The sequence below is a fragment of the Talpa occidentalis genome, unplaced genomic scaffold, assembly GCF_014898055.3.
Source record: "Talpa occidentalis isolate TD23 unplaced genomic scaffold, MPIMG_talOcc4v2.1 talOcc4.14, whole genome shotgun sequence".
Lineage (NCBI taxonomy): Eukaryota > Metazoa > Chordata > Mammalia > Eulipotyphla > Talpidae > Talpa > Talpa occidentalis.
Window position 1 is genome coordinate 78,080,772 of NW_023601433.1, and position 27,380 is coordinate 78,108,151.

General features: G+C 54.3%; 1 protein-coding gene across 4 annotated transcripts in view; it reads left to right on the top strand.

The window, feature by feature from the left end:
* The first annotated feature begins 252 nt into the window (after positions 1-252).
* The window catches only part of CMKLR1 (chemerin chemokine-like receptor 1), a 52,103-nt gene continuing 24,975 nt past the window's right edge, over positions 253-27,380 (top strand). The window contains exons 1-2 of one of the 4 annotated variants that reach the window (XM_054695291.1): positions 253-405; positions 535-667. The gene's annotated coding sequence lies outside the window, so the exon portion shown is untranslated. The other 3 variants (XM_054695293.1, XM_054695292.1, XM_037511022.2) reach the window with 3 other exon arrangements.

Consider the following 27,380-nt stretch of genomic DNA (forward strand, 5'->3'; position numbering starts at 1 on the left):
AGTCCCAGGCTGGCAGGGGTAGCCTCCCGCCGCCCCCACTCCACACAGCTGGCCGCCCCCGCCCTCATTAGCCAGTTTCCTGCCTCTCCCTCCTCCCCCCCCACCCCCTCCAGCTGTTTCCCTGGCAGCTGGTTCTGTCCCATTCAGGACAGCAGCGGGCAGCAAGGAGCTCAGGACAGAACTGGGTCTCGCTGGGAGCCTCACAGGGGGTGAGGGCGTTCCGGGGCGGGGGCTGTGCTCTGGGGGGCCGGAGGGGGTCGGGAATGAATGGATGAGCTGCTTTCTGGGAAAACAGCCGCAGCCGAAGAACGACTTGATTGGGAGAAAGAAGTTGGGGAACACAGGTCTCCTGCTGAAGTCCCCGGGAGCCCTCAGGAAGCGCCGGGGGAACAGGACGATCACAAGGTATCACCTGGGCTTTGGCATCTTCCGGAGAAGCCAGAACTGGGGAGCCCCAGCTGAGGGAAAAGCTCTTTGCTTCTTTGTAAAATTTCATCTGTGTCAAAATGATAGTAACTCTATCATGACTTTCAGAGAGCCAGAGCAAGGACGCGCACCGCAGTCTGAAAAGCAGCGGGCTCCGTGTATTCCTTCCTGCCGCCCTTGACGCTCTCAGCAGCCCTGGGCGGGAGTTTCTGTCCTTGTCCTCATTGTCCTCGTGTTACAGGTGAGAAAACAGGCTCGGGAGGGAAGGGGTGGCTCAGCCTATGGAGATTGTAAGGGTGTGTGTGTGTGTGTGTGTGTGTGTGTGTATAAGAGAGAGAAAGAGAGGATAAAACAAGGATGAGGTGAAGCTCACCTCCTGATCCAGCAGCTGGCTGCACGCCCTCTCCTACGGAAGCAAAGGCGGGAGTCTTGACCCAGAGGTGGCCTTTCAGGTACCCCTGTCCATCGCTCACTCACTAATTTCCCTGTGATGTTTGTGGAGTGCCAGGCACCCGGAGTCCATCAACGAGATATCAGCTACACTTCCAATGCACAATTTAAAGTCTGCATGGCAAGGATGTCTTGGGATTTATTTAGTCGTTCCTGGTTGTGGTCACTTCCTTTGTCTTGTTATTTTTATGAATGGTGTTGCAATGAGGTTCTAGGGCATCCTGTTTGCATGTTTTTTTTTTCTACGGCTACATATCCAGAGGTGAAATTGCCAGAAACCTCAGGTCCAGAAACCTCAATGGTTCCAAGGTTTTTGAGGCTTTTGGACACATTACTCCAGAAGGTTGTGCTGGTCTGCACCCTCCTGGTACCTGTTGGGGTGTGATATTCTTCTGGTCTCCTCTATACTGGTTGCTACCTAACCCCTCCCTGGATGAGAAAGGTAAGAATAATACCCCATGCTTCAATTCCCATTTACTAGTGTTGATTATTCTTTATAATTTTATGGTCCATTTTCTTTGATGACTATCCTGTTCAAGTCCATTCCCATTTTTTTTCCTTTTGGCATATTTATATTTCTCTTATTGATACCTAAGTGTTCTTTGCATATGAAGGATAACAATCTTTTGCCAGTGCTATATGCTGCAATTATTCCACTAATCCCTCTGCTTTCACACTAGCACATTGTAAGTGGGTGTTAACTTTTGGCAACATTACAGATAAACAACCCAACACAACAGCAAGTAGTTGTAAATTGATGTAAGACTGATGCTCAGACCTGTGGTTCAGCGAGGTCAGCCAGAAATGCAGTTTTCTCGCTATCCTCCTCCCACTTCCCTTTGGCATCTCCTCTCTCCTTTTCAAGACCAATCTTCCCTGCGGTTCTTGCTGTCTCTCCTGCTTCCGCCACACTTGCTCCTCTAAACACTCCTCAAAATGCCTCACTTGCTGAGAACATGCTTGGCTAATCCAGGCCTCCAGCAGAGGAAGGCTTGGCATTGTCTTAAGACAATTGTCTAAAGGTTTGGGGGCCTCCCTGGTGGCGCAGGGGTTAAGCACCACACTACGAAGCAATCCGCAGCCTCTACAGCATGAGTTCCGATCCCCAGCCGACCAGGGAGCAACCCACATGGCAATGCAGACCCCTCCTGTCTCGCCCACTACTCCCCTCAGCAGTGTATTTCAGTCAGGCTGCCTGTTCTGTTCCCCACTCTGTCTCTGGTGACTCCTCTCACCCCCTGTATCTCTGGCCTGTACCCCAGCTCTTGTGTGCATAAATAAATAAATCTTTAAAAAGAAAAGAAAAGAGGGCCTCCCTGGTGGCGCAGCAGTTGAGCGCTGGGTTGCGAAGCTGCCCGCAGTCTCTGCAGCGCTGGTTCGATCCCTGGCTGCTCCCCGGCCCCCAGAGGAGGGTCCCACATGGCGCGCAGACCTCTCCTGCTGCCTGCTGCTCCCCTCAGCAGTGTACTTCGGTCCTTCTGCCTGCTCTGCTCCCCGCTCTGGCTCTGGTGAATTCTCTCACCCTCCCGCGCTTCTGACTGTGCCCAGTGCTTGTATAAATAAATAAATAAATCTTTAAAAAAAAAAATCCCATCTTCAAAAGAAAAGAAAGAAAAGAAAAGAAAAAAGGTTTGATCTAAGCCAGTGTCACCTAAGCGGTCCGTGGGAAGGGTATCTCTTGCTGCACAGGGACCTTTTCAGGGTGAGTTATCTTTTCTGGAGCCTTCAAAACTTCAGGAAGTAGATAAACTTGACTTTGGACAAGTCACCGGTTTGACCTGTCTGAGCAGCTCTCCTCCCCTCATGGGGTCAAGGTCGGTCCTCTTGGCAGTGCCTGCACTTCCCCCCATGAAGGCATCTGTCACCCTGTTTTGTAACTGCTGTTATCTTGTCTGCCTTTCCTGCCAGCCTGGGGCTCCTTGAGGCCAGACTTGGGTGTTTTTCTCTCTGTATCTTCAATCCCCTGCAGAAGACCTAGTATATAGCAAGTGCTCAGTCAGTGTTCATTGAATCAATAAAGTAACCCACCCAGCCTCGGTTTCAGCATTTGTAAAATGGGTTGGGGAGTTGGACTAAAGTCTCATCTTTTAGATGTTTCCTTAGCATCTCAGACGTCTGCACTCAGTTTGCAAACCACTTTATCGCGATGATTTTCTGGAATCCTTGCCATGAATATGTGATAATGACACTATTAACATACCCATCTTACAGATTAGGAGACTGATGCCCAGAAAAGGTCCTGGTGTTTGACCTCCGTGAGAGGCAATAGAACATTGTGGCTGCAGGGTTGGGTTGGGGTTTGGAATTGGACTTTCGCCTGCCAGCTGAGTGACATGGAGTGAGTTATTTCTTGTCTTTAAACCTCAGTTTCCCCACCTATAAAATGGGAACCTAAATAGTAGCCGCCTTATAGGATTATTATAAAGATTAAATGAGATCACCCATTCGAAGCTCTTAGCAGAAAACTTGTTCTATCACAAGGGATCTATAAAAATTAGCTATTATTATTTCCAGACCACCACAGTCAGGGCCTGTGACATTCTTCTGAGCAAGTTGAGATTATTAAATCCTTTATTATTGGATTATTAATGCTCAGTGTCCCACCAGATGTAGGGGAAAACCAAAGGCGTATTTCAGTGCTTTTGAGCAACACTGCATGGGTGTGGTTATCACTGCCGGTTTCAAGGCTATGAAGTAGCCTTGGGGCTTCTCAAGGGCAATCCTGGAACCACCAGCACCAGAATAACATGCTTATTTCTTAAAGCTTCAGTTTTGGGAGTCAGAATTATGAGTGTGAGGTTTGAGAAAGTCTGCATTTTGTACCATCTCCTCCGATGATTCTGCTGTACCCCTAAAACTTGAGAACCACTGCGCTTGAGCATTTGAACAGCTTTTCCTTTTTGCCCTTTGTCCAGGTTTTTGTGTTCTTTGCTGTACACTGAGGTTTCTTTTTCCTTTCTTAGCAAATATCTATAGTCCTCTGCAGACTACATATCTTGTAGAGTCAGCATTTGAGGGCAGGGGGCATGGAGAAGAAGTGAAACCTTGTCTTGTGATTCCAAAAAAGATCATGTTAGCCCATGTATGGGCTCAGAAAATAGTTGAAATCACAGAACCCAATGAAAATATCTGGAGACGTGCAATCCAAAAACAGACAAAATTGGTGTGATTGAAGTTGAGACAGAAGTAGAAGACTTGAGGCCTCAGCTCCCATTGCTGAAAGATCTCCAAGGGCGGCTTGGAAACTGCACAGCTACTTGCGATTGGTAAGATAGCAAAGTTCTAGCTGAGTTTGCTGTGTGACCTGAAGCAAGGCCCTCTCACTCCCCGGCCACAATCGTCTCACCTGTAAACGAGGAGGCTGAGTGTTGAATCAGTCAAGGTAGTAGCTGATGTAACAAATAGAACCAGCACATATAGTGGCTCAAAACAAGCAGACATTTATTATCAAGCAGGTGTTTCTCAGTGAGGGTGGCTCTCCCGATGCAGCCATTCTGTGTTCTGTCTTATGATCCTGTCTACTACTCCCTTGGGTGGCACCACTGATGAACGGAAAGCATGGAGGGGGCATATTTGCTTCTTAACTGCCTTCCTCTTGTGGGAAAGAACTACCATGTGGCCAACCTAGTTGCAAAGGAGGCTGGGAAAGAGCATTGTGAGGACATCGCTTTCCAACTACAGCTGTGTACCATGCAATAGGAGGTGGGTTTTTGTGACAGCCAGCTGTCTGTGCCACAAATGTGGCAACCTCCTGGGTCTCTCCGTTCTCTGATTCCAAGTCTAAATTTTCATTTCTTTCATCTGAAAGTTATCTGGGTGATACAAACACTTTCTCGTTCTTACCGCAATTCCCTTCCAGTCTGCTGAGTAAACGCACATCTTCCAGGCCCCTAAACATGGATTTCCCTGGAACTTGGGCAACTGCGTTCTCTTTCTCTCTTAGGCAAAAAAAAAAAAAAAAAAAAAAAAAAAAAAAGACAATTTTATTGAGTACAGTGGATTTGTCGAGCCACAGGTGTTCATAGCATTTATCTCATCGAATCCCCTATAAGTCTATGTGAAAATTTCACAATTATCACCCTCATTTTTTGTAGGAGGAAAGTGAAGCTCAGTGAGATGAAGGGGCTTGCCTGAGGTCACATGACTCACGAGCAAAAGAGCTGGGATTTGAATCCAGAAAATCCTAGTCCTGTCCTCGGGTCCCATTGCACCTGGGAGTATGCGTGTGCGAATATGCATGTGTACATTTTTCAGGGGTGGGGTGGTTAAGGTAGGGAATTTCCTTGGGGTGAAGTTTCCTCCAGGACTGGACATTGGGGAAGCAGAAGTACAGGAACCACCATTTAAGTTCCTAGAATGAATTAAATGTGCTGGTTATAAGGCAGCTGGGTACTTGTCCCAGCCTGGAAGTCAGTGTGACTAGGTGTTACTGCCACTGGCCAGAAGAGAGTGGGGATGGCGTGTGAGGGCTCAGGACCCTGATGGTGTCTGTGGGTCCTGGGCAATCTGAGGCCTTGACTGAGCTGGACTTATAGAGGGTGTTTGGGAATTTTTTTTTTTAAGATTTATTTATTTATGCATACAAGAACTGGGGTGTAAGCCAGAGGTGCAGGGCATGAGAGGATTCACCAGAGAGAGTGGGGAGCAGAACAGGCAGATCTACTGAAATACACTGCTGATGGGAGCGGTAGGTGAGGCAGGAGAGGTCTGCTGCGCCATGTGGGTCAGCTCCCTGGATCAAACTCGTGGCTGGCGATAGCATGATAGCACTGTCTTTAACCCCTGCGCCACCCAAGAGGCCCTGGGAATGTTTTTCTGTGTGAAGAAACCTTTTGAGGCTTATACCAGTCTGAGACCCTAAGAGGAATCAGCTCCAGGCCTGTTCTTACAGTCCTTGGGGGACAGGAGGCAAACTTGTACTATACACTTTTATTCATTGACTCAACAAGTATGTTGTTGAGCGTACTTACAAGCCCTACTATGTGTTAGGCATTCCACAGGGTAGGACAGTGAAAAGACAACTCTTTTCTTATCCTCACGGGATTTTGGAGAGGTCATGGGCTCTTTAGATTTGCCTCTCCTTTAGAGATGAAGCAACCAAGACCTTGACTGTTGAGTAACATATTCGAGGTCACTGGGTAGGATTAGGATCTTGGACTCCTGGTTCCCAGGCCAGGACTCTTTCTATGCCCCATAGAAGGAGGAGGTGGTGGCCGGGCCTGAGATGAAGGGAAGAGGTCTTGTGACTTGGCAGCCACTTTGTGCTGCTTTGGGACTCTGGGATAAGCTGGTTCCAGGCAAAATTAGGAAACGGGTTAATTTACTTCTCTTTTAGAGCCTCTTTCAGTGATGGGCACATGCATGATAAAGAAAGTGCAATAGCTTGCCCTGCAGCATGAACCAAGAGGCAAGAATTCTACACAGGCTACCAAGGAAACATTAATGTCTGTTTGGCATCAGTTGACAGAAAACATGGACAGAGACATCCACGCCAACTGCTCTAGAGTTCACATCCCACCTCTGTTCCGCCCCCTCCTGCTGCTCGATGTGGTGTGTTCTCTTAGTGCTATTTCACAGGGTTGGTGTGGGATTAAACGAGTTCATATATGCAGACATGGTTGGTTCAGTGACCGCATTTCTATGTTTAGTGTCAGTAAAGTAGGCGTTGAAGTTTGCCTTTGTACATCTAAGGTGTCTGGTGCCTGGTGACCAGGGCTGCCCCCCTGGAAAAGGTCATTTTGTCCAGTCTTCTGACCTCACACCTCTCCCCACGGGGAGTCCTGCACTCGGGTGTCAGGGGTGCCTTGGCCTGCCTCCCCCACCAGGACACGTGCTGGCAACCACACAAGGGCTAGCAGCTGACTCAGCAGGGGGTCAGCTGGCCTCCAGGCAGTGTTGAAATCGGTTCTGCTTTCTTGGGGTACATGACTTGAAGTCTCTGATTCCTGTCCTTGGCTCCCACTCTTGTGCAAGGAGGTGGGTGGGGAGGCATATGGCGTAAGAAACAAAGATGAACACTCTCCGTGTTTCCTCCTGGGGGTCAGAGAGACAGGAGGGCTGGGGGGGAGGGCAGGGTGTGTGTGGTGCAGCCAGGTACTCCTGGGCTCCTCCCTGAGTTGGGCGCTGACCACCTGTGTGAGCGCCAGAAATCACATGACCTCTCTGAGCCTCTGCTTCCTCTTGTCTCAGAGTTGTTGAGCCTACTAGCCTGGGGCATCTGCAGGGTTCAATAAGTGATCTGGGGTGATGATGAAGCGGCAGGGCGGGGTGGGGGGCGCATCCAGAGTATGCTGACCCCTTGTTTTCTGAGCTCGTGTGAGCAGTTACCAGAACCTGGGACTACCTGAGAGGGAGATCAGCAAAGAGCTCAGTCAGCCAGTGTATGAGTTTTCTGTCGTTGCCATAAGAGTCACTGCTAATTTGGCGCCTTAGAGCAACACATGTACTAAGTTGCCGTTCTGGAGGTGAGCCGTCCGCAGGTGTTCCACTGGGGCAAAATCAAGGTGAGTGTCGTGTTCCTTCTGGAGGCACCAGAGGGAATCCAGCCCCTTGCATTCTGGCTTCTGCAGGCTGCACGCCTTGGTCATTCCAGCGACCCTCCTCCAGCTCCAAAGCCAGCAGTGGGAGGGTTGGGTCCTCACATCCAATTGCCTGGCCCTCCTGCCTCCTCTTTCACCTGTAAGGACCGATGTGATGACATTGGGCCACCTGGATAATCCGGGCTCATCTGCCCAGCTCTCGGTCCTTAACAGAATCATGTCTGCAGAGTCTCTTTTGCCATATCAAGCAATACGATCTCAGGTTCCGGGGATTAGGACGCTGGGGAGTGTGGGAACATCCTGCCCCCACAGCGAGGGGTATCACAAACTCTGACCAGCCTCGATTTGGCTTCCTGAATTTGGACACCGTGAGTGAGCCGGCTCAGCAGGGCTGCGACCCGCCAGCGCGGATGCAGCGTGAACACTGGGGCTGCACCAGGGCCTGCGGGAGAGGAACAGGCCTGACCGAGGCCCTGGGCTTTGACCTGGTTCACGCTGGATTCAAATCCCTGAGCTGCTACTTACAAGCCCTGGGCTCAGAGCCAGGAAGATTTCTTGTCTGGGAAATGGGCTGGTAACACACACCCCTGGAGGACGAAGCGGGGCCCGAGCAAGTGCTGAGCAGAGGCCCTGGCGCGGGAAAGGGCTCACAAAGCAGGGCCCCTCCGCGGCGGGGTTTTCCAGGCTGGCTGTCAGGCGCTGGCGATTTCTGGACACGAGGCCCCTTCTGCTTCTGGTCTGTGCCCAGGAGGAATTCTAACCTGCTCACGGGCTGCCAGGAGCAGAGGTCTTCCCTTCTTCCTCCGAGGACAGGGGAGTCATCGTTGAGGGCGTGTGTGCAACTGACCCACATGGCGCAGCAGACCCCTCCTGTCTCCCCACTGCTCCCCTCAGCAGTGTGTTTCAGTCATTCCGCCTGTTCTGCTCCCCACCCTGTCCGGTGAATCCTCTCATCCCTCTCCTCCACACCTCTGGCCTGTACCCCAGTTCTTGTATGCAAATTCAACTCACTCACAGTGTCCAAATTCAGGGGGAGGCAGGTAGCAGTTGCCCAGCCAGGCTCGTGCCCACCTCGAAGGTCCTCAGGATCCGGGGTGGCTCCCGGGATGGGTCATCTCTTTTGTTCCCTCGGCTGCGGGAGCCTGCAGCTTCCATGGTCACTTCTAGTGTAAGTGTGACTCAGTTTCCTCTAACTCTCTCTCGCACAGTGCTTCTGGCCTGATTACTGATGGTCCCACCCTTTCCCTGAGTCGCCAGTGGAAATGCCGCCCCAGAAAGACCCCCTCATCGCTTCTTTTAGTGTTGTCAGGATTCCCAGTGGAGCCCTCGTGGGGTTTAGGTTTCTCTCTGATGGTGGACAACTCCCCTCTCAGTCTGGAACCTTCACTTCCAGTAGGTTCAAGAAAGATTTCAAAATGACATGGACTCTTTCATCGACCTCATGTACCTAGTTCAGGCACAGAGTTCCACACACCACAAACCCCCATCCTGCTGCTTCCAGCTGAACCCGAATGTTTTGACTGTTTATTTCTGTGGCAAACCACCCCAAAATGGAGTGGCTTGAAATGACTGATTTGTTCATGGTTCTGTCACTGGCGAGTTCTGTGGGATGGCCCGTCTTTGTTCCGTGTGGTGTTGTTGGTCACTCGTGGGGCTGCATCCAGCGGGCACCGTGCTGGGATGTCACTCTCCAGGTGGCAGGACTGCCCACCTTCTCTAAATGGTCAGGGTTGGGGAAGGGATAGAAGCTCCCAGGCATCCTGAGACGGGGGCCAGGGGCTGCACGGCGTCACTTCCGCCACGTGATGTTGGCCACGGCAAGCCACCAGGCAGCCTAGAGCCAAAGGGAGGAGAAATAGAGTCTACCTTTTGGTGGAAAAGTGGCGTGCGTGTTCAGGAGGGAGTGATGCCAGAGTCGATCTTTTTTTTTTTTAAGATTGATTTATTTATGCGTACAAGAACTGGGGTACAGGCCAGCGGTGTGTGGCAGGTGTGGGTGAGAGGATTCACCTGAGACAGAGTGGGGAGCAGAACAGGCAGATGTACTGAAATACACTGCTGAGGGGAGCAGCAGGAGAGACGGGAGAGGTCTGCTGCACCTTGTGGGTCACCTGACAGGGAATCGAACTCTGTGCTGTAGTGGCTGCGGATTGCTTCATAGATAGCTTCATAGTGCTAAGACTTAACCCCTTGTGCCACCAGGGAGGCTCCTGAGTCTATATTTAAGGACTTTCTGCCAAGCAGGTTTGACCCTGAAATCCCAGGGATGTCACGGGTCAGCTGAGATAATCATTTGTCATCCTTGCATCTAATTACTCCATTGGGGCTTCTGCATTAAAAAAAAAAAAAAAAAAATACCAGACTGGGTGACAGAAACAGCAGAAATTCACTGCTCACAGTTCTGGAGGGCAGAATTCCCGAGCAGAGTGCCAGCATAGAGGATTCGAGCAAAAGCCTTCTCTGGGGTCGCCGACTGCTGACTCCTCTCCATGTCCTCACATGGTGCAAGGGGCCGGAGGCCTCTGGGGGTCTCTTTTATACGGGTGCTAATCCCCTTGATAAGGGCTTCACCCTCGTGCCTGAGTTACTTCCCCAAATTCCTACCTACTAGTAACATCATCTTGTGGGTTGGGATTTCAACCTGTGAATTTGGGGGGAACACAATGTTCAGACTGTAGCACTGAGCGGGTTCACACTTCCATCCTTCAGATTGGAAAACAAGCTGAGAGCACAGGGATTGTCCAGAGGAGCCAGGTAGGTTGTGAGAGCGAGATGGAGTCTCCGTGAACTCAGCTAGCATTTACTGAGGACCTACTGTGTGCCACATACAGGGAGAGATGAGCTCTGAGCCCAGGTAGCCCTTGGCAGAGCAGGAAGTGGATATGTAAACAGAATGGGGTCCTCGTAGCCGGGAGGTTGGTTTGCAGGCAGAGCATGGGACCAGTTGCTCCCGGGTGACAATCAGCAGTGACAATCCATCCATCATCTATTAAGCACAGTCGGTGACGCTGTGCCATTTGGACTTGGACTGCAAGCTTATGATCAGCAGCCCCCCCTATCAGTGCCCACCGGGTGCGTTCGGGGTGCCCGGGAACAAAGAGGAGGTGGTTGTGATGGGGAAGTCAGGAAACAGGGCTTCGAGAAGGAAGCATGTATTTGAACTGCTTCCAAGGATGAGTTGGCCTGGACTCCCTCGAGGAGAAGCTGGCCAGAAACAAAAGATGTTTCAGGCATTGAGAGCAGCCTGGACAGAGATGTGAAGACCTGATGAGAAAGGGGTGTCTTATGTGGTGGCCGGAAGCAGGGAGAGGCAGGAGAGAGTCTGGATTCTTGCTCCATAGGCCCCGATGGTCCCATCCCATTTTCTGGGTGGTCCGATACACCCCCATTTCACCGGAATGGCCTCCTGTTATCCCCACACCCTGCCTTCTCCGAACTCAATGCTTAAACTCAAACATTTGGACCATGGAAGATTCCAGACAATCCAAAGCTAATTGGGTTTGAAATTCCAACTTTGCAGAGGGCATGTTGGTTTATGGCTTTGTCTGCTGGGTTGTCTGGTCCATAAATCAGCTCAGAGAGGAGAGTGTTTCTTTGTATTGGCTTCTGGACTGAATGATGAGCCTTGTCTCCTGCCACACCCAGGACTTGCTGACAGTTGCAGGCAGGGAGATGGGGAGGAGACGGAGCAGTTTCCTGTTTCCTGCAGGGTTAAAGAGTCCATGTCGGATGGCACCTGTGGGCGCCCCTGGTGTGGAGGGGGAGAGCCGCCGCCACCTCCTGCTGGAGCCAGGCTCTGGGGCTGGGCACTAAAGGGTGCGCTGGCCCAGCACCGGAGGGGGCGCTGCTGACGTCAGGAGCAGGTCTTAAGGGAGTGTGGGCAGTTTGCAGCCTCTTTCATGGCAGGCCAGGCTCACAGGGGGCCTCTTCAGCTGTCAGGGATTTGGGTCAAGAAGAAAAAGGGCCTCCCTCCAGCAGGACGGGCGCAGCCTTCCGTGGGTGGGAGCCGCAGCTCTGCCAGCACGGACCTGTTTGGGAACTCACGTCTGCCACTTGCAGAAAGTCACTGAATGGCCCCGAGTCTCAGTTTCCTCCACTGTACATCGGGGAGCTCGGGGGTTTCCTTGCAGGGTGTGGCTGCGTGGCACAGACTGGGCTGAAGATGGACATGAGGACTGAGCCCGAGGGGGCTGAGCGGGGGTGGCCGTGAGACTGGAGGTCTCGGGCCTGAGAGGCTACGACATGCCGCTTGCAGATGGTACCAGCGTCCTAACTTCGCCCCAAACTTTCCCTCCATTTCCTGCCTGGGCCTGAGAGCATGGCAGGGGCTGAGCAGACCTTGGGTCACCGGACCCTCTTCCGGGGAGGTGGGGCCCTGCGGACCCTAAATGGGCCTTTCTTTCTCTGTGTTCTCCCCTCCTGTGAACAGCCTTGGCTGCAGAGGGACGCAGAAACAGGGCTCTGGGGAAGGGCAGGAGTGGCTCTTGGGGGGCTCCTCACTTTCCTGAAGGCTGATCCTTGATGGACTGGGGAGAAGGGGGTTGTCAGGTTGGGGGCCAGGGGCCCTCCTTGTCCTGCTGGGCTGGACCCTGGTCCCCGCTTTCTGTTTGCGCTGTTCTCTCGGCCCCCTCCCATCTCTGGTTCCCATTCCCCAAGGGGCTGGGAAGCCAACAGCGCCCCAAAGTTCCCCCTTCCAAGAGCCTTTTGTGTCAGTTTCACTGCCCAAAGGGGCAGGTCGCTGGGACTTCCTGGGCTTCTGTCCAATTGCGCTTCCTCTTCCTGGTGCTCAGACTATCATCTGGGGCTCGGGGCTCCTTCCCAGGGGTCAGGCAGATTTCTGGGATCCTGGCAGGAAAATGCTCTCTCTGCAGCCCAGGAAACTGAGGCCCAGAGGATGTGCACGCACCTCCTCTTTCCTCCTCTGGCTCCATCTCCTAGTCGCACTCCCTCTTGCCTTTGAATTGCACCCCCCGGGGCTGTAGCTCTCTGCACCTGGGGGCCCTGCAGCCATAATGATGCAGCTCAGAGGTAGACAGTCCTGGGTTCGAATCCTGTGTCCTTAATGACCCATTGCATGACCTCGGGATGGCTGTAATTCCTCAGCCTCAGTTTCCCTGCTTGTAAAAGAGTGGGGTGATGGACTCTGCCTTGAATTGTATGGTGAGGCGTCAATGAGATCATCCATGCAAAGGGCCTACTTGGGCTCCAAACTTGGTCCCTGCAGAGGAGCACGCCTCAGACTTCTGGGAGCTTTAAACAAGATGGGGCGCCTGCGTGATCCCCAGTGAATGCTTCTTGGAGTGAGATTGAATTCCTAAATGCCCCCTCCTGCTCCAATCCCTGGCATGTTAGCAGTCATGTCATCCTCTTCAGGATGAGGCTCAGAGAGGTTAATTCACTGCCTAACACCACACAGCTTGTGAGGAAAGGAGACAGGGCTCCTGACGGGCCGCCTGAGGCTAGTCTCTGACCACTTTCTACCTCCTGGCCTCCTTCTCAGTGTCCACCCACCCTTCTGCTCTGTGTTGTCCTCTCTACCTACACCACAGACCTCCAACTTCCACAGACGTGGAGACCAAGGCCACTTAGCTAGGAAGTCCAGGAATTGGAAGTCCAGAAGTCGGATTCTAGAAGCTCCAACCCTTCACCCCGCTAACTCCCCAGCACTGCCCAGCCCCTTCCACTGGAGTCCCAGTTCTGTCCTGAGCTCCTTGCTGACCACTGCTGCCCTGAATGGGACAGAACCAGCTGCCAGAGAACCAGCTGGAAAGGGAGGGAGGAGGAGGGAGAGGCAGGAAACTGGCTGACCGAGGGCTAGTTCATATACCTTTGATAATTGGGTCACAACTGGGCAATCTCATGCCCCATCCCAGAGAAACCTGTCCTCATCCCAATGTCCAGTTGGAAGTCAGAGTGAGCGGCTCCTTCACACTGAGGCATAAGGGCCTGATGACAGCCCCCGGGGTGGAGGCCTACGAGCACGGTGCGTTTATGAGTACAATGCGATTGGGAGCACGACATGTCCACGATGGGTCCTATGGATACAGTGACAGGCGCCGTTAGGCCAGGAACCATCCTGGAGGCCAGGACTGCGGCCTCCGCTCCTAATAAGGACCCGAGGCCCAGAAGCCACCAAGTCTACTCCATGGGAGAAATTTGTAGCTCCAACTCCCTCACACCTCTGCCCGGCCCTCCATGCCGGGTTGACCTGTGTCTGACAAAGGTGCTTATCTGCAGAGATGAGAGAAGCAGGGCAGGCCTGGAAGGCGCAGAGCAAGTGCTGCAGTCGTGCACGACCGTGTGGTCTACATGGCCTGCACTGGGCAGAGTATCTATGCCCGTTGCATCCTGTGTCTGGGGTGAGGACCTGGGTTCCTATCACCTTCTGAATTTGCAAAACCATCTTCCTACTGACCCTTCCCCCGGTGCAGAGTTGGAGGGGTGTGGAAGGGGCTGGGCAGTGCTGGGGAGTCAGCGGGGTGAAGTGTTGGAGCTTCTGGACTTCCTAGCTAGGGGGTCTTGGTCTCCATGTCTGTGCAATGGGTCTGAGAATGATTCCACCTCATGGGAGTTTGGGGCGGGGGCCCGGGAGCTGTGTCTAGGGGAGGGCAAACTTCATGTTTTATCCTTTTTTTTATTTGCCAAAGCCAGTAATTTATAGGAAAGACCTTGGAATTGGAGGCCCACACTTAGCAGGAGTGGGGCGTTCGCTGTGTGCCCCTGGCTGTCCATGTCCCCAGCCACAGGCAGACTGAGTAAGGAGCTTTGCCTTTTTCTGCTTTCCTGCCGCATGGCTTTGGGCGAGTTGCTTCACCCCATTGACAGTCATGCTCTCAGCTGGTTGGGGAGTGCCGGGGTGAGGTCAGATTCACCCCTAGCCCTGGGGTTGGGACAAGGTTCTGGAACCATCTGAAAAGCCTCCCTGGGCATCATCTGGCTCCTCCCGGGTGCTGGTGGCCAGCTTGTTTCTCTCCTAGGATGTCATCTGGAAATGCTGGGGGCATCTCCAGGCACTCAAGCTCCTTAAGGGGTTGCAAGATCATGGGTTCCTGGGTTGTTTCCCCCAGACCTGGGGTGCAGAGCAAGGCTACGCTGAGGAGTGTGATGAGAGGTTGCTGGCCCTAACTTCTCAGGGCACCTCACACCCCTGTGACCCTCCACCCAGCCTCCCTCCCCTTCTTCCTGGGTCTCCTCCCCCTCCCTTCCTGCAGACAGTGCTGTGACGCAGCTGCTGTCCTCCAGACTGGGCCGGGGGTCTTTGGGTGGCACCCAGCACTTGCCTGTTGCAGGTGGAAGGGTCCTCGAGGCCCCAGGTGTGGGCTGGTCTTGGTCACTCTCCCTGGGGAGGCTGACTATGGCTGGGAGGGGCTGGCTGTGGCCGGGAGGGCACTGGAGGCACCGCCTTTGGCCAGGAAACATGCTGGGCACCCTCCCACCCCACCCCCACCCCCAGCACACAGGGGAGGGAATGAAGAAATGAGCCCCCCCAGCAGAGGAGCACAGCCTCCTATTTTGGGGAACAGGACCTGGGGCATCCCCCAAGGCCCTGTCTTCCTCAGGGAAAGGCCAAACCCTCACTAGGATTATTTTGTGGGAAAAAGTTTATTTTCTTAACCCGTGTAAAATTCTTTGGAGGGCAAAGCTTTGCTTAAAAAATATATATGGGCGCTGTGCATGCAGCGCCTGGTCCATCATGCTTCTTTCAGAACAAAACCCCATGGCCCTTGGAAGTCTGTGGGTCAGACTTCCAGGAAGCGGGCACCAGGAAGCGGGCACCAGCAAGTGGGCACCAGCAAGTGGGCCCTTGGCTGAGCTCTCGCTCATGGTCTCCGCGTCTCATCAGGAGAACGGGGGTAGAGATGTGCGGATAACAGGTCTGAGGGGGAAGCACGGAGTCCAGTTGCTCACTTCTCCGCTGTGTATGAGAGCGCACAGCAGAGAGGTTAAGAGAGGGCCAGCAGGCCGGCAGCGGCAAAGCCAGAGGCTGAATCCAGGCAACCTTAACGACAACGCTTGCAAAGGAGCAACAGTCCTGTCAGATCCCCACACCCGAGACTGGGCAGTTGGGACAGTTCCCTGGACAACAGAGACCTACAGCCTCTTGTCTGATCGCTCCCAGCTCCCAGTGAGGAGAGCCCCCCAGAACCCAGCCAGCCTGAAGGAACCTTCCACCAGCCTCAGGTGCTTGGTTTTGCCCAAAGATGCAAACACTGGGGTCTCGCCGCTGGAGCATTGTGCCCCTGTCCTGGGCTGGCTCTCTGGACCCACTGGCCTCTCTGGAGCTGGAACGAGGCCCACGTGCCTGTCTTGGCTCAGGAGGCAGCCTCTTTGTCCAGGTGGCGCTGCTCCTGTGTCCCTCCCTGTCTGGGAGGCAGCTGGGAGCCGGCCAGGATCCTAGTACTTGTTTTGAGATGTCAGAAAGTGAGGCCTGGTGTCCAGTCCTATTTCTCCAGCCTCACCAGCCCCTGTGCTGGGGCAGGGACTGCACCCCAAGTCCCATGCTGGACCAGAGGGTGCCTTCCAGCTCAGTGGTATCTGAAACAACTGTGGACTTGGGGCTCAGAGAGGGCAAGAGATTTATGGAGAGACTGGAAATTCTGAGCAGACTTGGAACTGGGACCCAGGTCTGCTTCTCCCAGCTCCTGTTCATCCTTGTTTCCCCCAGGGAACAGTCAAGGACAGGGTTTGCATGGGAAAGTCACAGCTTCTCCTTGGGTCTCAGTTTCCCCTGATGTCAAACAGGAGGGTTGACAGCTGCAGCCTGCTGGGACCCACATGGGGCCGGGTTTTTCCAGCCCGCAGAGAGACGAAGAAAGGACAGCCAACACCAGGAACAGGGAATGTCTCTTCCAAGGAAGAGAATCCATGCCCTACCGATTTTAGTCAGCATTAACGTAATTGTTTCTTTTCTGAGAAGGTGGTGATAGAAAAGAATGGTTTTGATTTTGCAAGGTCCTGAGTCGGGAAACAGAAAAGTCACAGCTCTGGGACAGCTGAAAACCATTTGGCTCATGAACCAAACCATCACTGGTTCATGAAATCCCCAAGTTTGGAGTTCACGGAGCGAGGATGTCTCCTGGGCCCTGGCTTGGGTGTGGCTGAGGTGGGGTCACTGGGAAGAATCCAGAGACAGGGGAGGGGCAGAGGAGGGAACAGTTCTGCTCCCGCAGCAGGGGCAGGATGCGCAGGGGGGTAACAATGATTACCCGCAAGTCCCACCCTCCGAGACGGAGGAGGCAGTCCCACCCTCCGAGACGGCAGGAGGGCGAGGACTGAAGATGCAGGAGGGAAAGGAGAAAACCTTGATCTTGGGCCTGAAGGACTGGCAGGAAGACGAGGGCAGGGGAGACAGCCACGGGGGTCAGGGGAAGGTGGCTCCGCCTGCCCACAGAGGTGGGGACTCTGCTGCAGGAGAGGTATGAGCCAAAGAAAATTCAGGAAGCCTGCTGCGAACCGTGGGCTGGATCCCTGTCTTAGGTCAGGTTTGCCAGAAGCCGGGCCTGTCACGGGGATTTGGGTGAAGGTGAGGTACTGAGGGGCGCTCTCAGGCAGGATGGGGTGGGGGTGAGGGGAGAGAGGCAGGGTCATGCAAGTTCGGGGTTGAATCCCATCTTTATTTAAAACTTGGGGTTTTTGCTCATTGTGCATTTTATACATTAGATCTGAGGTTTTTAGAAACATTGCATTCAGATTTAAATTTGAATTTGCGTTCAAGGGCAGGGCGAGGGGAGAAGCATGGGGTCTCTGGAGGAGGCCTGCTTCAGTCTGACCCCACAGGGATCCCTGGAGCCTGAAGGGGGGGAGAGGAAGCTCCTGCTTGGCTGAGGGCAATTCTCCAGGGGAGGAGGCACTGTGGGTTGGGAACCTCCCGCTGGAAAAGGGGCTCTGGACTGGGCAGCAGAGCATCCGCCACGCCACGGTACTCCTGGGTGTCGTGGGGGTAAGAAGCTGAGTGATGTGCTAGTGCTTTGGCCTTGGGAGGGTGTTTCTTTGCGTCTGCCAGGAGCTTGCACGGGACCCGTTTCTCTCCCCATCACAGGATGGATGGGCCTTGGATAAATGGATGCTTTACAGCAAGGAGGGTGTCCCAGGCTGGGGGTGAGTGAAGCGGGGGTTGTGGGGTGGAGCCCCCCAGGGTACGGGTGTGTCCTGAGGGGTGGACTCGTCCCAGCTGCTGGTTCATTTCCTTGGCGGGTGGGAGCGTGGAGAGGGAGTCCACGGGGGAGCAAGTGTGAATCTGGCTTTGGAAGGAGAAGCTGAGGGAGGAGGAAGAGGCCGAGGGAGGAAAAGATGAAGCTTGGTCCTGGGTGGCTCTCAGCAGGTGAGAGGGCACTTGGGATTTTCTACGTTGCGAAGGGAAAGGAATGGCGGAGGCCTGGGGTGTTTAGTTCTGAGTCCCAGATCCCCTGGAGCGGGGACGACACATTCCTTGTGTTGGGGGAACCCACCACACACCTCCCAGGACAAGGGCTTCTTCCCTTTGGGATCTCAGAGAGACACCAGGGCCCATATTTTCTCTGCCTCTACCCCGTTCCACACAGCGCCCTGGTTTCCAGCACCAATGCTTCAAAATCCCAGGTCAGTACGTAACGTTCTCTCCAGCCATATTACCTGAATGTGCAAAGCTCTGGTACCTTGGCCTCTGCCGTTGTCATGGCCTGGAAGAAGGCTCCACTTCTTCCAGCAGCCTTCCCAGCTGTGGCTGCTGGAGCTGACACCCTGCTCACATGTTCCCGCAGTGCACAGGGCTTCCTCTGTTATGATCAGTCCTTGATTCCCCCTCCACACCCCCACACCTGCTTTGGCTTTCTTGGGTGTAGGAACAATATCTTTGCATTCCCAGCTTCTTGCCCGGTACCTGGGCCAATCACATGCCCTCGGCAAGCCTTATTAAATGCATGAATGAGAAATACTGTCGTCAGATATTTCACCTCCATGTGAAAGATTCTCTGAGAGGAGGTTTTGTGTAGTCACACTCCCTTAGGACTTACTACGTGCATGTCCGGGACAATGTGACTTAATGGTAAGACTCACAATCAGACGCAACAACAATAGAAACAGTAGCAGGTAACTTACCGAGAGCTTCCACAAGCCAGACATTGTTCCGGGCGCTTTATGGTCCTTCTCTTGTGTAATCCTCATACCCATTGGTGAGCTATGTGTCACTGCTGGTCCACTTTACAGAAAGGGAAACTAAGGCACAGAGAGTTTAAACAACAAAAAGGTCTGGGATTTGAATCTAGGGGGTCTGACTGCAGAGCTTGGCCCCGCACCACCACCTGCTGAGCATGACCCTGGGCCCTGGTCTCGGCTCCTCTGTGGCTGTGTGGCCTTGGGCAGGTAGCTTGACACCCCCTCTTTGAGCTTCTGTGTCCTCAACTGTGAGAGAGCGGTGGAGGAAGTGGTCAGGGCTGTCAGGAGGCTGGCGCAGAGTGAGGGGCAAGAAGGACCCTGAGAACTGACGATGGTTCGCACGGCTCAGCTTTGGGTGTCAAGGGTCACTGCTCGTGTCCACGCACACCGTGCTGAAACCTGCACAGACAGGACGCCATAGGGTTCTCAGCAGGAGGACAGTGAGACAGGGAGGAGGGACACAAAGGCTCCTCTGTCAGCCACGGGGCCCTCCCTGGGGCAGGAGAGCTGGGAAGAGGTGGGGCGGGCGGGCACTCTCACCAGCCAGGATTTGCTCTTCATGAGCAATGGGTGGAAAATTACTTTGGATCCTTTTCTAGGGGCTGGAAGTCTAGGGCCGTTCATGGAGGAGAAAGATTTCTCCACACCCCAGGAATGCAATCACTGCTTTATTTTAAAATAGGATTGAAGTTGGCAGCTGCTCTGGGCTGCTCAAGGCCACCAAGCCAGCTCCAGAACACTGCTCTTGGCAGGCATTGCCTTCAGCCTCCAAGATGCAGTGACCCTGGAGACCAGGCTGACTGGTCACTACTTGCTCCCCAAGAGCCGGCCTCTTGTAGCCTGACTGACTTTTTCGCTGGGTCCCACAGTGTCCAGATCTACCCTTTGGGGTTGGCGAGGGAGCATGTATCCACCTCCCCCACACTGTAGATCATTTCCTGCATCCCCAGAGTTCATTCCCAATTCCCGATTCCCGCAGTGACCCGGAGAACCATAGTTACCTCCCCTTGATGAGGAAGAAACTGAGGACCAGGAGTTAGCACGACTGGTACAGCTGGGATAAACCAACTCCCTGATTCCCGTGAGACCTTGTACCACAGACACGTTCCAGACTCTGTGGGGACTTGATGATTAAGTGGGTCATTTTCTTGGTGAATTAAAACACAGCATAGCCAGCGAAGTGAAGTAAGCCAGGAAGATAAAGACAAATATTAGACAATTTCACATATCTGAGTAACATAAGAAAACCAAGTGGAGGAACTGACAAATAAAACAATTAGAAACTAGTTGACACGTTAACCAAACTGAAGTTTAATTTGAAAGATTCTGGGGTGAAGAGGAAGTGGGGAAGGAAGTAGGGTCAAAGGAAAAAAAAAGAAGAACCACCTTAAATATTAAAAGAAAAAATCATATCCAGTGCCCAAAATTCATTTGCTCATCATAAAAGGCAAGAGTTTGAGAGCCCTGGACTCTATTAAGGATAAGTGAAAATGAGGCATATACACACATACACACACACACACACACAGATTGATTTTAACACCAACACACACACACACACACACACACACACACACACACAGAGTAAAGAGACTGGAAACAAGACAAATGCCTATCCCCAGGAAACAGATTAAGTCATTGATGGCAAACTCAACAATGGAATACTATGCACGCATCAAAAATAACAGGGACTTTGTGCATACTGCTATGAAAGGACCTCCAAGATAAATTGTTAGGTAAGACACATTGTAAAATCATGTGTGTAGTTTACCACCTTTTATGCTAAACAGGAGAGAAATTATTTGCCTAAAGAAACTCTGGGAGGAGACATGAAAACAAAAGTTGAGAGCTGCATAAGCTCCTACTAAATATTCTGATTAGCAGCACATTGTCACCAGTGGTATTTGGGTCCAGCTTTTCATCCCAAAGCAAAGGCTTCTCACATTTCTGTGGGGTTCACAACTTGCCTCCAAGTCTTTGGGAATTTTGGAAATCCCCGAGGGCTGTCCTTACTGTGCTTAAACCTGTGTGAATACAACCGTTACCGTCTGCAGACAGCTGCTCTGCACCCCCATCTCCTGGGAGGATGATCTGTCCCCTCTGTATTAGGTCCATTGGGTCTTCCAGCACCTTCTCAGGCATTGCAGAAAGGCTCCTCTTAGCCTCTCTCCCTTCTCTCTGTCTCTCTCTGAGTCTTTGTGTTTTTTTCTGCCTTGATTTTCCTTCCCTGCTCTTGTGGTTCTACTGCCTTCGTCACTTACCCTGTCCTTGTGTCTGTCTCTGTCATTCTGTCTCTTCTGCATTCCCGTCTTTCTCTGTCACCCTGTGCTATTTCTCTGTCCCTTTCCCTCTGTGCTTCCTCCACCACTTGCCTCCTCCCATTTCATTCTGTCTACACGGTGGTGTCATTCTCTGCCTCCCACCTCTCAGTCCCCTGTTGGCTCCCCTGCTCCTTCTTTCCTACTCAGCCCTCCAAACCCTTGCGTCTCAGGCCCTGGGGTGCACAGGTCTCTTCTCCCAAGTCCCCAGATCTGGGGGGCAGGGCCAGCTTTTTGAGTGTGTGACCAGTGCCGTCACACGGGGTTATGCTCACTTTGCTGCAGGTCCCACCAAGTGCACAGCGGGTTCTGCTGAGAAGTGTGAGCTTCCAGGGAGGACACCTGCTGGGGCAATGTCATGTCTAGTCCTGCTTCCGCTCCTTGTCCACCCACTCCCCCCAGGTCTCTAACCTGCATGTGCCTCCAGTCTCCCCAGGTGCTCCTTCCAGGCAGCCCTCCTTCGACAGAAGCTGCTGGCCAGATGAGTTCAACCAAGGCTGAGAGGCCAGTCACTAGCCAAAGGGCCTGTGGCTTGTAAGCCTGGACTGGAGAAAGCTGCCTCTGAAATCTGGGCACTCGGCTGAGACTGTCAGGGCTTCAGCAGGCTCTCCTTTAGCTGCAAGATGAGCAGCCATCCCAGTGCAGAACCAGCGAGTATCTTCATCCTCGGCCATTGCTGGCACAGGTGCCCGGCAGAGGCTGCCTTAAGTAGCAGCCGCGGCCTCTCTGAGTCTGATTCCTCATCTGCTAAATGAAGGTCCTGGGGGTACCTGCCCTACAGGACCCGTGTGGCAAGTTAATGACACAAACCAGCGCTCAGCACCTGAGTGGCACGGCTGGGAGGGCAAGATCAGAGCCTGGAGCTTCTATGCCACTGGCCCTTCTCCCCTCTGGGGCAGAGGAGAGGGTGTTCTGGGAGTGGGGGAATCCTGCGATACAGGCCAGATTTTGAAAGTGAAAGGGGACTCAATAGTCATGTTGAGGCAAGAGCTATAAGCCAGGATGGAGGGTCACCGTAAGTGGGGAAAGGGTCTCAAGTGACCGCGCTGGCATCCTGTTCCTATAGAGCATGGTGGCAGATGTGTGAGCTTGGGGAGGGGGAGCGTGATGATGCCACAGGCCAGCCCCCCACTGGCTGAGAGCACAGCTGGGTTCTAGCGTTTGCCACAGAAAATAGCACGCTGTTTACTGAGAAATGACATCGGGGGTAGTAGCTGGAAGACCCAAGTGTGCAGGCTCTCTCCCAGATATTCTAGAAATTTCTTCAAATTGAGTCAGCCCTGGGTGTCTAGACTGAAAGGAAGAGCCAATCCTTACTGAGCTGTGGTTTGGGAGCGGGGAAGAGTGTAATGTTCAGGTAGCAAGTGCCCGGAGGCCTCCAGAACCTTTTGGAAGCTCCAGGCTGCATCCCAGACCAGAGCAATCGGGCATCGTTGGGTGCTAATCACTGTATCATGCCGTCTGGCTACAGAGACCGCTGGAGAAAGGCCTTCTGCCTCTGGTTCAGAGAGGCCTGCTGTGCCCTAGGACGGCTTTGTTTTTAGCCCTGGTCACATGACTTCTGGACCAGGCTCCCCTTCTCCAGACTAGAGTCTGGGAGTCCAGCGTGGCCCACCCATGCTAAGTATTCAGGACATGACTTATCGTCTGCATGTTCCCTCGGTGCTGGCTCCATTTTCTGTCCCCACCCACATTTCCCTTCCTCCCACCACTCTTATTTGATTTACACTCCCCTGGGCAAGTGAGCCTATTTTGAGCTCCCCCCACCCCACCCCCACTTTTGGACCAAGCTACTATGTTAGCAGAGCAAGTGGCCAGGGTTATGGAGGCAGAGGAAGCGCAGCCGCGGTCACAGCTGAGGAAGCAGCTCCACTAGGGAAGACGCTCGCCCGCCGATCCCGTGTGACTCCGGGCCTGAGCCAGGAGGGCCCGAGCCAGGCTCGAGTGAACCGGACAGGTTGTTCGAGTTCATTCAGTAGAAAAAGGAAATGCTTTCTAATGACACTTGTCTTTTCTAGAAATTCTGCTGATGGGGTGGAGAAGGGCAGAGAGAGGATGCTTTCATTTCTTGGAGGGCTGGGGGAGCTGGGAGCCTCTTTATGGATTGCGGGAGGAGGTGGCTGGAGAAGGGAGACACCAAGAGTCGGGGATACCCAGAGATAAGGTCCCAGGTGGAGGCACCCCCCATTTCAGATGAAAGTAACACTCAGAAAGGTGCGTGCTGCCTGTGTGAGGACACCTCCTGCCCGCCCTTCCCACCCCCAGGTGGCTCCCCGGCAAGGCCCTGCCCGTTTTGCTCCCCAGGGCGTTCCCACAGTGCCTGGCACACCAGCCGCGATCTGCACACCAGACCAAGTCTCTGATGGTAGAGAAGACTCCAGACCCCGTGTGACCTGACTCTGGAGGGGGCCTCTTTAAGCAGGACAGCCGACGGCTGCTACCGCGGAGCCAGGATCCTTCCACACCTTCACATAGCGCCCCACCCGATCTGCCCATGGCACCCTGGCCTTGGCCCCAAAACTCCTGCCCCTCAGAACACCCCCCAGCTAGAATGACGGGTCCTTCTACATGCCCGTGAGAGCTCATGTGAGCTTCACAGGGACCCACTTTGCAGATGGGGGGCTAATTCTGTGCCCCGAGATACATGCGGGCTCGGGACTGGCGGGTGTTGGCGTCTGGCTTTGGGGCAGCTCTCACGGCCCCGGCCACGCTCCTTTCTCTGTAACCCCAGGGCTGCGGCCATTCACTCCCCAGCCCTTCCCAGCGGTGGCTTGGGGCTGTTGGAATTTCCCCAGGTCTTCAACTACTTTATTTTCCCTCCCTCCTTGGGGATGGCAGGGCGGCAGCTTTCCCAGCCAGGTCCTTGCCGGGTCAGGGAGGAGCTCTGCCTTGTGAGAGCGGGACTGGGTTGAGGGGGAGGGCAGCGTCCCTCCGCCCCCTGCCAGGGAACAGGGGAGGCTGGGGTAGGGGTGCGGCTGGGAGGGCAGGGGGAGGGAGGGGGGCGTGCAGCGTTAGACTGGCAGCAGCACCAGCCTTGTCGTCAGCTGCCTGGGCCGCAGCCAGGGAATTCCAAGGGGCCAGAACCTGCCTGAATGCCCCTGGGCCCCTGTGCCCAGGGCTGGCTGCCCTGGCCAGGCGGCTGCAGCAGCTCAGGGCTCTCTCAGGGGTGCAGCCAGCAGGATGGCGCCTGCAGCCCCTTGCTGCCCCGGAGTCCAGCCTGTGGCCACTCGTCGTCTGGAGGCGGGTGAGTCGTCACCGAGGCTCCTGGAGGCGGGTGGCGGGTTGAGGGCGCTGCAGCCCCACCAGCCCTGGGCACAGCTGCGTCATCAGGCACAAGAACGCAGGACTCTGGCCCCGTGGGGTTCCCAGGGGCATGTCATGGACCGTCCAGGTCTGTCCTGGAGTTTGAAGACAGGGTGTCAGACAGCCCAGGTTCAGACCCCTCCTCTGCCTTCTAGCTGTGGGATCTCGGGCCAGTGGCCGTGTTTTCTTTATGCCTCAGTTTCCACACCTGAAGAATGGGAGTTAAAATACCCCCCTTGAAGTTTGTTCTGAGTAGAGACGTTGTCCTCAGTCAGCACCTGGCAAGTGGGGGCTCATGTCATCGCCCCCAGTCTCTCAGCTGGGGCCCTGGGAGTGGAGAAGCCTTGCTGGTGAGGGACGGGGGTGCTGCTTGTCTGCTTCTCTAGCCCTCTGGTGGCAGGGGCTGCAGGCCAGTCAGGAGGGGGTGCCAGGAGACAGAGGGGAGTCCACAACTGTGGGTGTTGTGGGGGGCTTAGTCAGAGCTTGGGCCCTGGAGACACCTAGATCCCAGTCCTGTCTCCACTTGATCTGGTTGCTTCCACCACCCGGCTCCAATACCTGTGGGGTGGGGATCATGGTCACCCCCTCCGGACGCCTCATCAGTAGACAGGGAAAAAAAATGTCTAGGGCCCAGCCAGACCCTGGGATACCTCATTACCTTGCTGCTTGTACCCCAGGCTGTGTGGAGCAGAGGGGACCCCTGGCAGAGGGACCTGCAAGGGCAGAGCCCAGGGTTGATGAACACCGTGGAGGGGGACACTGGCCTCCTGGAGCACGGGGGAGCAGGCTGGTTTGGAATGACCTGGATTCTGTGGTCCCCTCACTTTTCATTGGTCCACCACTGACCCCAGCCAGGGGTTCCCCACAAGCCTTGCAGCCCTGTCCTGGGTGAGTGCATGTACCCCAGGCAGTTGACCTCACCCAGGGGTTGGCCAGAAGGGAACAGAACCAGAGCTTGCAAAGGGGCCTCCCTTCCTCTCTCTGGCTTATCTCCACGGGGTTCCTGTTCTGGCTGCCCATGCCCTTAACACGCGCCCCCCCACCTCCACCTCCCCCCTCCCCCGGCCCCGCAGGGCCTGACACTCTGCTCCCCACGTGTGCTTTTAGCTCTGTCTTCCCTGGCGATAGAAGGACAGCCTTATCTGAAGGTTTTCTGTATGTTGAGTTACCTAACCCCAGAGCAGGTCTCTGTAAGGGGTACTCCTGAGCGCCCCTCTTATAGATGGGGCAATGTGGGGGTGAATGGCCCTCCCGGACCATAGGCAGCTGAGAGTTGGCCCCACCAGCCTGGCTCCGCAGCCAGGGCTCGGCCTCAGCCAGAGCGGGGCTGGGTGGGCGACGGTCTAGCCTTTCCCAGAAAACCTGATACTGAACGCCGGCCTCAGTTTCCCTCGGCCAATGAAAGGAAACAGTTTGAGGAAAAGGAAAGTGGTTTAATTGGTTGACAGATGAGGAGGCAGCAGACTCATGTCTGAAAGACAACCGTCCTGGTCTTTGGCAGAGTCCAGGGGTGTTTATACCAAGGGGAAAAAAGGGGGCAACGGAAGGGTCTGCAAAGGGCGGGGAAGGAAGGCAAGAAGACAAACCTGTCAAACAAGGGGGAAGTGCAAGAAATTTGGGAAAGACAAACTAGTTAATGCCTCTGTGAGAGGCCCGTCATAGAGGAGGCGAACTTGCCAAACAAGGGGGGAATTGCAAGAGACGGGGGAGGACAAACGAGTAGATTCGAATCCGAGACGGAGAGACCAGACATTTGTCTGCCTCAGCCCCGCCTCGCTGAATAACTGATGATTGCACCATAGTGACATTTCCGCAGACGCTTCCTCCTGGGTGTCAGCCCTCGTCTCTCACACTTCTGTGACCCTGTGATTCCTCCACACCCACACCCCAACTTTCTTTTCTTTCTCCTCCTCCCTGCACCCCTTTCCTCAACTCTGGTTTCCTTTTCCCAGTCCAACCTGCCCATTTTAGAGGTGTGGACACCCAGACCCGGTCAGAAGGGGACAGCGTCTGCCTAAAGTCACACAGCAAACCACTATGGTCTCTCGCTCAACCCTCATGCATCCCCCCACTTTCCTGTTGTGGGACATGAAAGGGAGATCGAGGTGCATCCTTGAGATGTCCCCCCTCCCCAGCGCCATCAACCATTCTCTCCTCTCCTGTTGCCATGCTTGCCACACCCCACACCTGTCCGTGGAAGGGGCTATTGGCCCAGGGCCCCAGGGAACCTGCATGAACTCCTGGGGCCAGCCTGGGGGTGGGAACTTGGCGAAGGGGCCCTGGCTGTCAGGTTCAATGAGGCCTGGGCTTGGAGTCTCCAGCACTCAGGTCCCCCAAAGGGCACCACATTTGAGGCTCCAGCCTAAGCAGTGCTTGGTGTCTACTGAGCGGGGGCGGGGTGGGGGTCTCAGGGGAGTTAGGAGAGAGGCAAGGGTGACTCCAGGTGGGTGGGCTCTGCCCTCTGCTAAAAGGAAGGGAAGCCCCTGCCTCCTACACTCCAGGCTCTGAATGAGTGTCCTGCCTCTCCTGGGGGACTTTCTTACCAGGTTACAGCAGCCAGAATCTTGGGGGGCATCTTTGATGCCTTGTTCTGCTTCCTTTTCCAAATTCAATGCACCCCCATGTCCTATCAGCTCTGTGCCAGTGTCCTTCTCTCTACACCCAATGTCAGCCCACCCCAGTGCAAGCACCACCGATCTGGTCTCTCAGCCAGCTGTGCCCTCCCCCAACACCCCCCGCCCCCGCTCTGCTGTGCTCCCTGTCACCCTCAGGGGAAGTGGAAAACACCTCTGTGGTCTGAAGGACCTTCCTGATCTGGACCTTCTCAGTCTTATTTCTCTTTCCCCCCACCTCCCCCACCCGCCCTCCTCCACTCCTGAGAGAGTGAGCCGCCAGCTCTCCTTCTGTCCTGCCTCCCTGCCTTCTCACACTGTCCTCTCTTGCCTCCTCTGTGATTCCCCCTCAGCTAGGATGGTCTTTCTCATGCCTGCTCCTGCCCCACACAGTCCACCGCAGCCCCTGCAATGTGTGATTACCTGGGTTCGAATCCTAGCTGGGTGACCTGGTACAAGTTCCTTAACCTCACTGAGCTTCTGTTTCATCATCTGTAAAGTGGGGCTAATGATATTTCTAACCTTGAAGGACTGTTGTGGGGACTGAGTTATTATGCTTCACACATAATAAACTCTCAGATTTATCTAACAGATAGGGA